The following is a 14,368-nucleotide window of genomic DNA, read 5'->3' on the forward strand; positions in this document are numbered from 1 at the left end:
TAAACAGTTTCCTATTGGGCCAGGGATGTGGGCAAGGGTGAGCAGTGTTGGTGGTCTCTTCTGCTCTGCAGCCTCAGGTGTGCCCACCTGACCAGGCAGTGAGGTCTCTCTCCCACGGGGTTTGGGAGCAGAGAGCTGCTGCGGGCCGGGATCCGCGGGTTTGGGACTCCCGGTAAACCCCGGAAGTGCCCAGTCCTAGAGGAATTTTTGCCTCTCTGTGTCCTGAGTTCACCAGGCAGGTCTCTTGCAGCAGAAAAGTTGGTCTTACCTGTGGTCCCGAGGCTCAAGTTTGCTCGTGGGGTGCTGCCTATGAGCTCTCCGCAGCGGCAGCAACCAGTGACCCTGCCTTTTTTCTTTTCTCCCTACACCCTTCTGGTGGCTCAGGTTGGACAACTAGGTGCCCATGCCCAACTCCTCATTGTGGATGAATTTAGTCTGGTTGGACTTTCTCAGGAAAGGTATGACTAATTGGTCACTTAAACGCGTCAACTAATTGGTTAGTTTTAGTGTACTGAAGTGATAGTTTGCATTTAATTTTGAAATTTGAATTCAAAAAGAAGTGATGTAAAAGCTCTTTGTGTTTACTCACATTCACTATAACCCTAGTTCTTAGAGCACATGAATCTCATTTTGGGTTCACTCATAAGAATGTATATTAGTATAGAACATTTCATTAAATAATTATATAAATATGTACACATATACTTAGAGCTTGTAAAATCTTTAAATATCTTAATGTTTATGTTATAGAATAGAATATATTTACCTGTTTTATAATTAATTATCATAAGTGATGTGGACAGGACATAATCTTCTGAAAGTCTGGTTTATTTCCCCAAACAGCAACCAGGCTGAGGAACCTAAGCACAAGTATTCTGAACATAGACTCCTCTATGACAGTGAGCACTGTTTCTTTATATTTTCTTCCTAGGGCAGCAGAACTCATGACTACAACCAGTTCCATGGTTACACTGGAAGTTGCAAATCAAGGCATCCTCTCTCACTGCCTGTCCACCTGTCTTACCCAGCCATTGTCCTCCATGGTGCAGAGAGGTAAGAGCTAGTGACTCAAGCCAGGTTAGCCAACATATAGTAATCCTGTATTGAGATATGGCTCCTCCTAAAAGTTATCAAAATCTGGGGCTGGAAAGATGGTTCAGTATTTTACAACACCAGTGTTAGCTCACAACTGCCTAAAACTCTAATTTCAGGGGATTTGAAACCTTCTTTTAAGTTCTTTGGACACCAGTCAAGCATTCATGTGCACACATGCTGGGCAAACACTCATACACATAAATTATTTTTATAAAGTGAGACCCTAAAAGTCCCATGTAGTAGCTCCTACCACAGCTCTTGCTCAGCTTTTCAAGGAAGAAGTTAGTTGAGACTGAGTGCATGATGCTGAGAAATACTTCTGGATCATGATACAGATCAGATCTGATGGTACGGTTTACTAGATATATTCACAGTCTGTTAGGTGCAGTATTGTGAATCCTCTTCTGACCCTGACTCAGCTTTTATTTTTACTTTTTATTTTTTCAGTTTTATTTTTATTACGCTACTCAAGTAAATTAATACTAAATTAATGAATCTGGGAAAATGAGAATTAGTTTAAATGAGTAAATAAAATGTGAAATGTTTTTTATTGAAAGCATAGTGTCAAAATTATAGTTTTTAGCAGGGCATTTAAAATACATGCTTTTTAGAAAACCATTTATTTATTTCCTTTACAATCCTGTCTTCCCAGTAACCCACCATACAAATCTTCCCTCCATCACACTTTTCCTGAAATGGCAAAGCTTGTTTCGAGGTGTCAACCCCCATGAATGCTTTTTAAAAGATTGTAAAACAGATACCTGAGGAAAAAGTACGCCTTTTATGCAGTTTTAAGCATCTGATTGTTTACTTCTTTACATTTCACAAGAACAGACCCCTCTACCTAGACCTGAAGTTAGGAGCTAAATTTCAGGAGTGACAATGCCACAAACAGCATGCATCAGTGTATAGAAAAAATCTTTTTATTCCTTTGTAGACACAGGAACAGCTGGCTACTTGGCCAGTGAGCCATAAAGCAGTGTCAGGTCTGGTTATATAACCATTCCCCAGTTTTTGTTACCTCTTCTGTGAGGAAGAAACATGCATGAAATTTTGCAAATATCTCTGGTGAGTCCCTGAAGTAGTACAGCTTCCTCTTTTCTTTTCTCAGCCTCTTACCCCTTCCAAGGAAGAGCTTCAGGAAGTTTTACCTACTTGAGCTCCACTGAGTAGAAGCTGGCAAGGGTCTCTAGTGTGACAGTGATATGTGGATCCATAGGTCCTCAGTGGAATCTAGCACATGCAGCCAGGAGCACCTGAACCCTTCCTCCAAGTCAGTTGCCCCTGCTTCCACTCTGACCAAGAGTGGTCCTGGCCATTGGGAAACCCCAGCAGAGGTGCTGCCCACCCCTGTGACTGTCTCCCAGCCCATATGAACAGACCTCCCTCCACCACCTCCTCTACCACAGGTCCACTACACCAGATATTGGTGGCATTTCAGTGGATTTGCCACTCCCCCCTCCTTCTGCAAACAAGGCAGCATCCCAGTCTGCACAGGTGGCTGGGTAAAAAGAGTGAGGAGCAGCAGTGGTGGTCTGAGATATAGAAGGCCTGTCTGGACAAGGAAGCAGAGAGGAAGCACAGGGACAAGGAGAGGAAAGGGCGACAGATGCACTCTCATTCCCTGAACTTGCTTCCTTCTCATCTTTGACCACACCGACCAAACCAGGAAAACCTTCCACACTGCAGAGGCCCCAAGAAACAGTCATTCTGGTGTTGTAGTCCCTGCAGCAGCCCCCCACTATTGAGCACAGGGATCTGCAGTTCATAACTATCAGAAAAGAGGTGCTGTCCTCTGGGGAGTCTGTCTCCAGACCCATAAAAATAAGATGTCAGGAAGAAGCTGGAGAAGCAACAGCAAATGCACCTTGTGCATATGCTAAGCAAGGAGATCCATGAGTTGCAAAACAAGGGGGACGGTAGTGCAGAGGAGACTGACTGCCTGTGGACGCTTATGCTGGAGTGGCAGTTGCAGAAGAGACTTCAGGCCATATTTCTTGTGTTTCTCCCAGGTTCATTTCATAAAACTGTTCAAGAAGCACAACATTTGATGTTTCCATAGTAGAAATTTATAACAACAATGTTTTTGCCCTTCTGGCCTTAGACTGTTCTACAGTGGTGTCTATGGTTAAGTGCCAGGCAGTGAGAACCCAGGAGTGACATTCAGAGGTACACAGGATGACCAGCAGGTGGGGTGCTCCTGGGGCCCAGTGTCCTGAGTGCAGGTCCTCAACCTTACAGCTGCCCACTCCAGCTGTGCCTGGGATGGAGCCAGTGCTACCAACCTAGGAAGCAGCTCAGGGAGTGTGCTTAGTATGTGCCCCATTGCTTCAGTGCATGACAAGGTTAATCTGCAGGAGTAGCAAGGATTTTAGCCAGCTCGCGTTCTGTATCTGAGGAAGAACATGTCTTTAAGAACATCAAGATGCTCACCTCTAGCACATATCAGCTTTATATATCAAAGATATCATAATAAAGCTGTTTAAAACATAAAAAGTTATAAGGTAGCTCAAGGGTAGGATTACTGACCCTGAGTATTATATCTAATTACACACACACACACACACACACAAACACACACACACACACACACACACACACACACACACACACACACACAGAAAGAGCTACAAAAGTTGGGAAAATAAACGAATCTTAAAAATATATAAATAAATGTATAATTATTAAAATCTATATGAGAGTCAATGTTTATCACCCAGCATTGAGGAAGGGGCTTAGAGAAATGAATTATCCCCCTCCAACCTCAAAAAACATACGCACACACACAATCAATGACATGTGTAATTATACCAGGAAATACCCGTATTTTATAGAATGCCATAATCGAAAGTAAGAACCATCTTTTTTGTTAAGGGTTGCCAATACATTCTTTTTCCAAGGTGTGTGCAGCTGTGCCAGTCTTGTTCACTATGGGATGGAAGAGGTCCCTGACCTGTGAGCCTAGAGGTGAGCAGGGGATCTTTGCTCCATTCTGAGACTGAGAAAGGCAGGATGCCCACTCAAGGGTCCATAGCAGGGAAGGTTTTCAAGCTATGACAGTGCTGGAAAAGCCTATACAAGGCACACAGTTAGCAGTGATGTGTTTGCAGGGAGTCCAAGGAACCAGCTTTGTACTGATGCAGGTGGGCAAGCATTTATCATCCACCTCCCACTATGACAGCAATGAGAGTATTGCTTAAGTTTTATTTCATAGATTTGATCCCTGACCAAAATACCAAAAACTGCACCCTTAATGATGTAGCAAATAGAATAGTGGATGCTAGGCCAGGAACCTTTGACTCTTCTAATACCATTGTGTATTTCCGAGCAAGGAAGGAGAGGTATCAATGGACAGCAGTCTGTTTCCCCACGAGTACTCTACCACTGAGTTAGTAGCCTTAGCCCTCCTCACCTCTAGGAAAAGGGTGTCAGTAAGTTGGCCAAGCTGATCTTAAACTCATGATGTAGACCAGGCTAGCCTTGAAGTTCTGATCCCCCTACCTACTGTGTGTCTTGAGTGTCTGGTATTACAGGCCCGTTTCTCTATGGATTAGTAGCCCAAGGAAGAGTCCATGATCCCATGACCCTCTAGTTCTCACCCTGTGGAGCTATTGGCCTAAGAGGGAGATGGAGTCCATCTGAAGGGATGGGTCAACAAGACAACTCTGTAGAGTGGGGAACTCATCATTCATATTGGGTCCCTGCTGGGAAGAGGAGAAATCAAGAGGAGGGAGGAGATTGGTGTTGGGGAATCCTCCTCTTCCTCCTCTTTCTCCTCCTCCTCCTCCTTCTGCTGCTAATGCTGCTGGTGCTATTGCTTTTTCTCCTGTTGGTGCTGTAGTTTCTGCTGGTGTCTTTTCCTTGGCCATGTGTCTGAAATCACCTCCTGTTTATACTCAGGACATGACAGAATTTCAAGATGGCACTGTGAGAGAAAAAAAGTCAATTTATTCTAAGCAAAACTCTTATGCGGTAGAATACTTAGATTACCATTTGGAGCTTTGATTGCCTTATTATTTTATCAAATCTTCTCTTCTACTTCTCAGTTAAGATTTTTGAAAGAAATCATTTAGAAATGTTACATATATATATATATATATATATATATATATATATATATCAATTGCTAGGTCTTAGGAATGAAAAAATCAGTATGCAAAACAATATGCATGCATGCAGGATTCTGACCATCAACAATAACCAACAAACTAGGTTGTTGATACTTATTCAGTGACAATCCTTGTTATTAATTTTAAGGCTAAATGGAGTGGGATGTTACATTTGAAAACATATGACTCTGTTCTGCAGCACTTGTGATTGATGACCACATGTGCTAGAACCAGTAGCCCATGGATGAGTCCATGAGCCCATGAATCTCTAGTCCTCACCCTGTGGGAGCTATTGGCCTAAGGGGGAGCTGGAGTCCATCTGAAGGGATGGGTCAACAAGAAAACTCTGTAGAGTGGGGAATTCATATTGAGTCCCTGCTGGGAAGAGGAGAAATCAAGAAGAGGGAGAAGGCTTGGTGTTGGGGAAACCTCATAAAAGAACTTAGAGAAGATACAAGGTAAGAATTGTGGGGAAAATGGAAACCAGAGACAGAGGAAGGACCAGCATAGAGCAAACTAGAAAGGACAAAGCACGAAGGTACCTGGGCTGTGCCTGCTGCTTGTTATCTGGACTCTCCCTGTGGCTCATTTCTGGGGTGAGATTCTGTTCTGCCCCAGGCGAGGTTTCTTTCTCCTTGGCAAGCAGCAACAAAGCTTTATCAGGGCATTTGCTATATTCCTGGTCCACCCCTTAAAACCTCTGTGCCGGACCCTGCTGGAGATGGGCTTATCCTCTAATGGGGCTCTGTGGGAGAGTAGATTATCTTCTTTTATTTCCTTGTTGCTACTCTTCTCACTGAAGATGCTTGTTGTTTGAATGTATGGGACACTCATGGCACATTTGTGATAGTGGTCCTGTGTAGGTGTTATTGGTAGTGGCCTGAGACGACCAGCCACAGTGGACCTTCTTCCTCCTTTTGTATGAACCTTCTGGCCATAATGAGATATGTGACCTTGGGAGAATGACACCTGCAAGGTGCCAAGGACTGGCAGGCTTCCACTCCTCTTTCTTTGTAATCTAAAAGCAGCAGCAGTATCAAGGCTAGGAAATGGGGCTGCAATGGGACGCACTTGCTGTGCCTGGGCTGTGCAGCCATACCCTGGGAGAGCCTGCTGTTGTAGGAAGCAATAAGTTGCCATTTCCTCATTATACTTTCTTTTTATTAGGGAGTATTTTATTACAGAGGCTTGAAATCCCATGCATTTCATCGCACCCAAAATTTCAGGGTCTGACCTGAGGGGAAGCAGTTCTTCACAAGGAACTGTGAACCCCTTCCCATGTTCTTTGAACCAGGCGTGTTTCATCACCTCGCTGGCTGTTGGTCTATACATTGGATTTACTGTTAGTAATTGACTAAGGAGGTTCTCCAGTTCTTCTGAAACCCCACAGGGGGCAGGATACACCCCTGCAACAACTTGTTTTTGTAATTCTTGGATGATCACAGAATCAAATGGGAGCTTTCCCACTACCATATAATACAAGACCTCTCCTATTGTCCACATATCATTCTTCATCCCGCCATACAGAAGTCCAAGGAAGCGTTCCGGGGAACCAAAAGAATACGCACCGCAGTGCTGGTTTAGCATTTGTCCAGGTTGTGTTTCGGTGCTAAGCCCAAAGTCGATGACTTTGACCTTTTTGTTTTTATCAATCATTATATTGTCCACTTTCAGGTCTCGGTGAACAATCCCCTTTCCATGGCAGTAGCTCACTGCTGACAATATCTGTTCAAATATTTGCCGGGCCTCATCCTCCTCTATGTGCCCTGACTCTCTGATGTACTGGTAGAGTTGTTGGCCTTCCACCAGCTCCATTATGAGGTATATTCTAGTTTTGTTTTCAATGACTTGTAAGAGAGAAACAATGTTGGGGTGGTTGATCTTTCTCATTATGTTTGCTTCTCTCATGGCTGGCCGGAACCACTGCTTGTTCTTTCGGAGAACTTTGACCGCCACTGGGGTTCCTGTGAGCTGGTGGTGGGCCAGGAGGACCTTGGCATGGCTTCCTTTTCCAATAGTCTTCAGTACTTTATATTGGGAATGAGAGGTTCCCTCCTGAGAGATACTGGGATCGGGACTAGAAGGTGGTAACTCCTCCTCAGTCTCTGTAGGCATTTTATCAGTACTAATGCTACCTAAAAATAACAAACAAATGGAATCAAATAATGAAAAAGATGGAGCAATTCAGGAACTAAAATTACACATGTGGTACCTAAAAGAAACAAATGAAACAAAAAGAAAAAATAATAACAAAGAAAAGACTAGACTAGAAAAATAGAGTAAAATTATGAACAGGGGGAAATATGAAGAATCATAAGTAAAAGCCACCCAAATAACCAACCCCAAAAGAGAAAGCCAAGAGCACACAAATACTAAACGTAATGATGAAAATAAAAATCGTCATACTACAATAGGATTGGGCAGCCAAAGCTGATCAATACTGTGAATGGATTGTTTGAAGAAAAAGGTCAGATGAAAGAAATGAGAGGAGAAAGACTGAGTATAAGACAAAACAAACAAATGTAAAAAGCCAACACTTAAGGGAAAACTCCATTGAATTTCAGGACCTAGTGATCCACAAAAATCCACAACTCTCCAGAGCAAAATACTGAAAATTAAAATTAACCAACCACAAGGAATAAGGCAGTTAAATATCAGTGAATAGTAAACCTTAAACAAAGGTCGAAGAGTCAAAGTGTCACAAAGGGCAAATTTGTATCAAGTCTAAGCCAATGATTGCTTGTACTCAAAATAGAGAAACAGGAATAATGAAAAAGGATGAAACCGCAGGGCATTGAAAATGGAGATAGAGTTAAACATCCGACTGCAGAACCGTAAATAATCAAAGCAGTAATATAGCATGTGAGAACATAAAAACCACCACCAAAATGAATCCAGCAATCCATAATAAACAAATAAATAAATAAATAAATAAATAAATAAATAAAACAAAACCACAATAAGGAAATAGCCAGTGGTCTTGAGAATATATGGCCTAATTCTATCTCTTAAACACATAGAAAAAAAATCAATCCATAAATAAGCAGCCAGCAGTCTACGTAGGCCTTTAATCTGATATTATTGGGTTGGCATATCAAATTCCTGGGAGCCACTGGAGAGCCAAGACAGGTACTTGGGCAGCTGCAGGCCAGTGAGAGAGCCTGTCTTGAAAATGAGGTTGAGGACCTGCCTCAGGAACAGGAGCCAGGGTGACTTCTAGCCTCTACACTCTTTTGCACTGAGGTGCAGGTAATATAGATACAAGGGGCAAAAGGGGATGGGCACGTGCGTGCACACACAAACACACACACACACACACACACACACAGGCACACACACAGACAAACACCCAGATTCATACAAAACACACTCACGTAGGAACAGGCACACACATACTTACACACAAGTAAACCTGGAAAAATGCACATCACAGACACACACACACACACACACACACACAGGGACACACACACACACAAAAGAAGTGGTACACACATACAAACATACACACAAACAAACCTGTATACTCACACACTCCTACATATACTGACAAACACACAAGCAAAAGTGTACACACACTCACACACAGGCAAATCTGTCAGCACACACTCTCTTACACACACTGATACATACACATATACACAGTACAGTAAAATCCAATGCAACCACACACAGCTCACAAGATACAAACAAGTCGCAGAGGGCTCCACTCCACACCTCCTCTCAAAGCACTCAAAGAAATCCAGGCCTGGCAACAGCTTAACATCTGTTAGCTGGGACGCCTCACAGTCGCTCCTCATTAGGTCACAATAGGACCTGTCATGACATGGTTGGGAAGGGCTTCAAGGCTCTGGCTTCTTGGGCTATGGAGAGATTTAAGGCTTTTAGAAATCAAAGCCTGTAAGATGTTTACCTCTCCTCGGTTCTCTGTTTTGAATGTTTTCTATGCCTCCTGCTTCAAAGTCGTCATGTCTACACTCAGGGTGTCACTTTTTCATTGTATTCTGAATGATTAGCCTCAAACTGATGGTACACTGTTAAAAAAAATAAAAAAAAACAAAGCTGTGTTTCTTTTTTTTTTTTTATTAACTTGAGTATTTCTTATATACATTTCGAGTGTTATTCCCTTTCCCGGTTTCCGGGCAAACATCCCCCTCCCCCCTCCCCTTCCTCATGGGTGTTCCCCTCCCAACCCTCCCCCCATTGCCGCCCTCCCCCCATAGACTAGTTCACTGGGGGTTCAGTCTTAGCAGGACCCAGGGCTTCCCCTTCCACTGGTGCTCTTACTAGGATATTCATTGCTACCTATGGGGTCAGAGTCCAGGGTCAGTCCATGTATAGTCTTTAGGTAGTGGCTTAGTCCCTGGAAGCTCTGATTGCTTGGCATTGTTGTACTTTTGGGGTCTCGAGCCCCTTCAAGCTCTTCCAGTTCTTTCTCTGATTCCTTCAATAGGGGACCTATTCTCAGTTCAGTGGTTTGCTGCTGGCATTCGCCTCTGTATTTGCTGTATTCTGGCTGTGTCTCTCAGGAGAGATCTACATCCGGCTCCTGTCGGTCTGCACTTCTTTGCCTGACCCATCAAGATTAAACTGATTTCATAAATCCTCAGAAAGGCTCTAGGTTATCATCAAACACCTGAGACAAAGCTGCAGGGATAGGCAGAGCACTTGCCTCCCAAGGTTAAGGAATTGAGTTTCAATCCCCAAAACCCCCATCAATGTTGGATGCATCAGCAAAGCCCATAAGCTCAGCATCTGTGCAGTGGGGAGGGGTTGGGGATTGAAGACAGGTGGTCTGACATGCAGGCGTGAGGACCTGTCCAGAGGATGGCCCCTGACAGGACATGGGGTAGTGGTATGCATGGACACCTAGGCACATAAAGGGGTAGGCATACACAGGCAGACACTTCCTCTAACACAGAGGTTGGCATGATGTATAGAAAACCAAGTCCATCCAGAGTGTAGGGCGCACTTTAAATATTAAGGTCCAGTGATGGAAGAGGCATGTATGAGGACAAGGAGCTCTGTGCAACCTCGGGCCAGAAGGAACAGAGTGGCTATGCTGACACAGTTGAAATGAATTCTCAATCACAGTCTGTGACAGCCAGGTCACAGGACCCAGTCTGCAGTGTTATTTGTGAGCAGCCAGTGCAGCCAGAAGCTAACTATTGAGCACTGACTGGCCCAAGCCCAAAAAGGGTCTCTGTTTCTCAGAGTGCTGGGGGCAGTGCAGTGTGTAGCGCTTTCCTTCTGAAGACTCTTCTGGGGTTTGGAGTCCCCTGTAGAGGACTCTCATGGCTGCAGACACTAAGCCTGGGAGGAAAGATCCTCATCTGTAGAGTTCACTGAAAGGCCTGAGAGCAGAAAAGGAAAGAAACAGCAAAATGTGCCACCTCTGCTCACTGTGGTTCAGCTTCTGCCTTTGCAGCTGAGCTCAGGTGCCCTGGAGTCCTCCCTAGCCTGAGTCAGTGATCTCAAGTTTAAGTCCCTACTTCCTGGTTTGTAGTATCAAACAAAGCACAGTTTCAGGCAAGAAAAGCTGTGAACACCATCTAGACATTGCTGTCTACATTTGAGGGGGACTGTTGAGCCCCAAAGGGAGCAAGGGTTACAAGGTCAGGTATTATAGGAATGGCCAGGGTTGGAATCCAAGTTCCAATCTCCCTTTGCTCTGGGCAGAGGGTAGGCCTGGCAATTGGTTCCTGCTGTGTACATGGGGAGAATCAAAGGGTCTTATGGGATCGCTGGCACAGACCTGCCCAAGCATGGCTTAGGGAGCCTCACACCAACTCAATATTTGATGTGTTCCCAGCTTTGTCTACCACCCTCAGCTGTGTGCTATTTTCCCTGCCTCCTGCAAGGGACCCTAAATATCTTCCTATAAAAGGCGATCAAGGAGGAGTTGCACAAGGACAGGTGGGGAGGTTCACATGGGCTAACACATTAGAGGGCCACAGTCCCTGGATTGATGCTGGATGGACACCCTCCTCTGACATCCAACAGAGAGATCTTCACAGAGATCAAGAGAAGGCTTCTCTGAATAGCTGTGCAGAGCACCTCCGATTCATGGACTTAGGACTGACACCCATAGGATGCTTTTGAGGAGCCGATTGTGATTCAAGGGCTCATCTGCCTGGGTCCATGTGCCTCTAGAGATGAGCCCAGGACTTGGCTGTGGCTGGTTATGGGGTCAGATAAGAGGATGGGAGGGGGCTTGTCCTTGGCTCCTGGGAGTAGAGCAATTTTTCTTTCCCTGCCCCTACTTTTTTTGCTTTTCTTTCCTTGGCATAAGGAGGGACTGGAAGAAGTCTGTCAATGGGGAGTGAGGCTGGCTGGGAAACTGCTCGCTGTTCTACATTGTCATGCAGCTGGGGGCTTGGGGTTGTTGGCAGGATAACCTCTGCACCATTCCAGTCTGCTTCTCTCCACTTTATCCATGCATCCCTGTCCCAGGGCTGGGAGACCTGGATACAAAAGTCCCACCTGTAGCTTCCAGTCCAGGGATGGAGTCCCTCAGTGAATGGATTCCAGATGGTTCTGTGTAAAGCTGCATCGAACAGGGTAGTTACTGAACATGTGGGTACATGGAGGAGGATACTGCACTGCACCCACCCACATTTCATATAAAACCAATCCTCATGCTCTGGTACTAATTGGTTCTTTTTATACCTTTCACCATTTTTGCTATTCACTGTACTGTTAAGGGTGAATTTTCATTGTTTCACTTCTGCAAAAAGACAGAGTTTAGCATTGGAGACTCCCTACAGCCTGGCTGGAAGGGAGGCCTACACCCATGTTTCCTTCTAGGAAAAAGCTCTTTCATAGGATGCCTCCCTGAGTCCCAGGATGTGTGGAGGGCTCTGTGCCCTACCCAGGGTTGACCTCAGTATATTAACGGGAGCAGAGGCTTCTCTCTGATAGAACAGTACCACCCTCCTGCAAGATGTCTATGATGGTTTGTATATGCTTAGCTCAGGGAGTGGCAATATTAGGAGTCGTGGTCTTGTTAAAGTAGGTGTGTCACTGTGGGCATGGGCTTTGAAACCATTTTCCTATCCACATGCAAGCCAATCTTCCTCAAGCAGCCTTCAGATGAATATGTAGACCTCCCACTTACTCTGGCACCATGACTGCCTGGATGCTGCCATGCTCCCAGCTTGATGATACTGGACTGAGTCTCTGAACCTGCAATCCTGTGTCCATTAATGTTGTCCTCATAAGAGCTGCATTGGTCATGGTGTGTCTGTTCTCAGCAGTAAACCCCTAACTGAGACAATGCCAATGTTCCCTGTTCCAGCTTCCTGGCTATAGAAGCTTCACACATGACCGGTATTCTCTTGGGATATGGGCCTAATAGGCTCTAGGCTGTCTGCTTGATCTGAGAGTGTTAGGACATCCTGCTCCTAAGGGCATTGTTACTGTTCCCATGCAATACTGTGAAAACATCAGCAGGCTCATGCTTTCTTACCCCCCTGAACACAATGCTGCCTTTTCCAGGAGTGGATCCAACAGCTCTCAGAACCTCCTCAGGAACTATGTGTTACCCAAGGATTACCTGCACTTGCTTACACACCCCTATTCTGTGTCCTGAAAACTTTTCAAAGCCCATTCATCTGAGACTGGTGAATTCAGGACAGTAGTCCCAAGTGTCTTGTCCTACGCCGACAGTTCATTCTCATGAGGCATCACTTACCCTTGACAGAGGATTTTTCCAAGGGGCATTGGATGTGCAGGAGAATTGTGTGTGCTGACTCCTGTCAGATCAGCACAGGATACCATCAAGGCCCCATTTGCTCTTGATTTTGGAACTCATGGTCTTGGCACTGTCTTGTTGTTATTTAGGTCCCTGTCAGTCCCTAATTGAATTTTAGCATGGGAACCCAGGGCAGTTGTCTTCAAAGATATTCCTAGTATGGGCCACATCTTCACCTTGCCAGACATAAAGCACAACAAAACACCAGGCAGGCAGAGAACCCTCAGGGGCTGGAACTGGCATGTGCAAACACTCTGGCTTGACCTGGGCCAGCACAGATTCAGAGAACATCTTCTATGTAGGAAGATCTCCTTCCTCCTCTCAGAGTTTAGGACATCTAGAGGTAGGCTAAGGTGCTGGCACAATGTGAGCAGAGGCAGCACTCTGGGCTTGTTCAGTGTCAAAGCCTCCCTTCCACCCCTGTATCACAGTCACAGCAGCCCATCTCATGAGAATTCTAGGGCTGCTGATATCCTGGATGAATAATCCATGTTCTGCTGCTAGTTTCTTTGCTTCCACATGGACAACTGAGAGAAGGGATTGATTAAGTGTAGGTGAGGAAGCCCTGCAAATATCTACTTGGTGTTAATAAAGACAATGGGTTCTGACTGGCAAGATCTTTGAATTAGATTTTGAAAAATGCCACCTAGGAACAGTTAGTAGGTACTCTCAGGAAGGTGCAGCATAGTGGGCACAATGGGACAGGATCCCTGAGGCTGGTGCAGTGGGACAGGGTCGTTGGGGCAGGTAAAACTGAGTAGGAAACGTGAGCCAGGAACAACCGGGCAGGGACCCTGGTTCAGTTACAACAGAGCAGGAATCCTGGGGGAGATGCAAGGGGGCATGATTCCTGGGGAAGGGATCTTGTAGTTGTGGCCCTGTGGCATGTGCAACTGGCAAGGACCCTGGGGCAGGTGCACTGTGACGTGCACCCAAGCTGGAATGTTCAGACAGGTGTGTGTTTGCTTCATGCAGCTGCTGTCTGAAGTAGAGAACACTGGCAACTGCCCCAGAGGGGATTTTGGGAACTCCTTCCAAGAATCCCTTAGCTCCTAACTGAGAAGCTATACATTCCACAGATGGACCTTTATTGAGATGAGCAGATTCTAAGGGAGCTGCCTTGAATGAACAGCCAAAGAAAGCAGAAATGAAGAACAAGCAATTGCAGCAGACATGTTCAGTGTGTTTTCGACCAGAAAAGTAGGAAAGGAAGAAACTGATTAAGTCAAATCACTTCTCTGTCTATCCATCCATCCATCCATCCATCCATCCACCCACCCACCCACCCACCCATCCATCCATCCATCCATCCATCCATCCATCCATCCGTCCATCCATTTCCCTGAGGGAAGTCAGCTTTTATTTCTGAGAAGGTCAAAGCAGCGCTCCCTTATGGTGACAATGAGGATTG

The 14,368-nt window shown here is 45.2% G+C and overlaps 1 long non-coding RNA gene and 1 pseudogene across 3 annotated transcripts in view; one reads left to right on the forward strand and one right to left on the reverse strand.

Annotated features, from left to right (window-relative positions):
* Positions 1-250: 250 nt before the first annotated feature.
* LOC147997864 (uncharacterized) overlaps positions 251-14,368 on the forward strand; it is a 30,456-nt gene continuing 16,338 nt past the window's right edge. Inside the window, exons 1-3 of one of the 2 annotated variants that reach the window (XR_015647528.1) lie at positions 251-458; positions 932-1,053; positions 2,207-2,589. This is a non-coding gene — a long non-coding RNA (uncharacterized LOC147997864). Of the gene's footprint in view, positions 459-931; positions 1,054-2,206; positions 2,590-14,368 lie in introns of those variants that run through there. The other variant, XR_015647526.1, reaches the window with a different exon arrangement.
* Positions 4,281-8,932, reverse strand: LOC147997865 (sperm motility kinase Y pseudogene; annotated as a pseudogene). Its single transcript, XR_015647523.1, has 3 exons — positions 8,922-8,932; positions 5,747-7,339; positions 4,281-5,020 (listed from the first exon to the last, which is right to left on the reverse strand). The product of XR_015647523.1 is annotated as a sperm motility kinase Y pseudogene (transcript).

This window comes from Rattus norvegicus, unplaced genomic scaffold (genome assembly GCF_021556685.1).
Source record: "Rattus norvegicus strain SHRSP/BbbUtx unplaced genomic scaffold, alternate assembly SHRSP_T2T haplotype2-0000033, whole genome shotgun sequence".
NCBI lineage: Eukaryota > Metazoa > Chordata > Mammalia > Rodentia > Muridae > Rattus > Rattus norvegicus.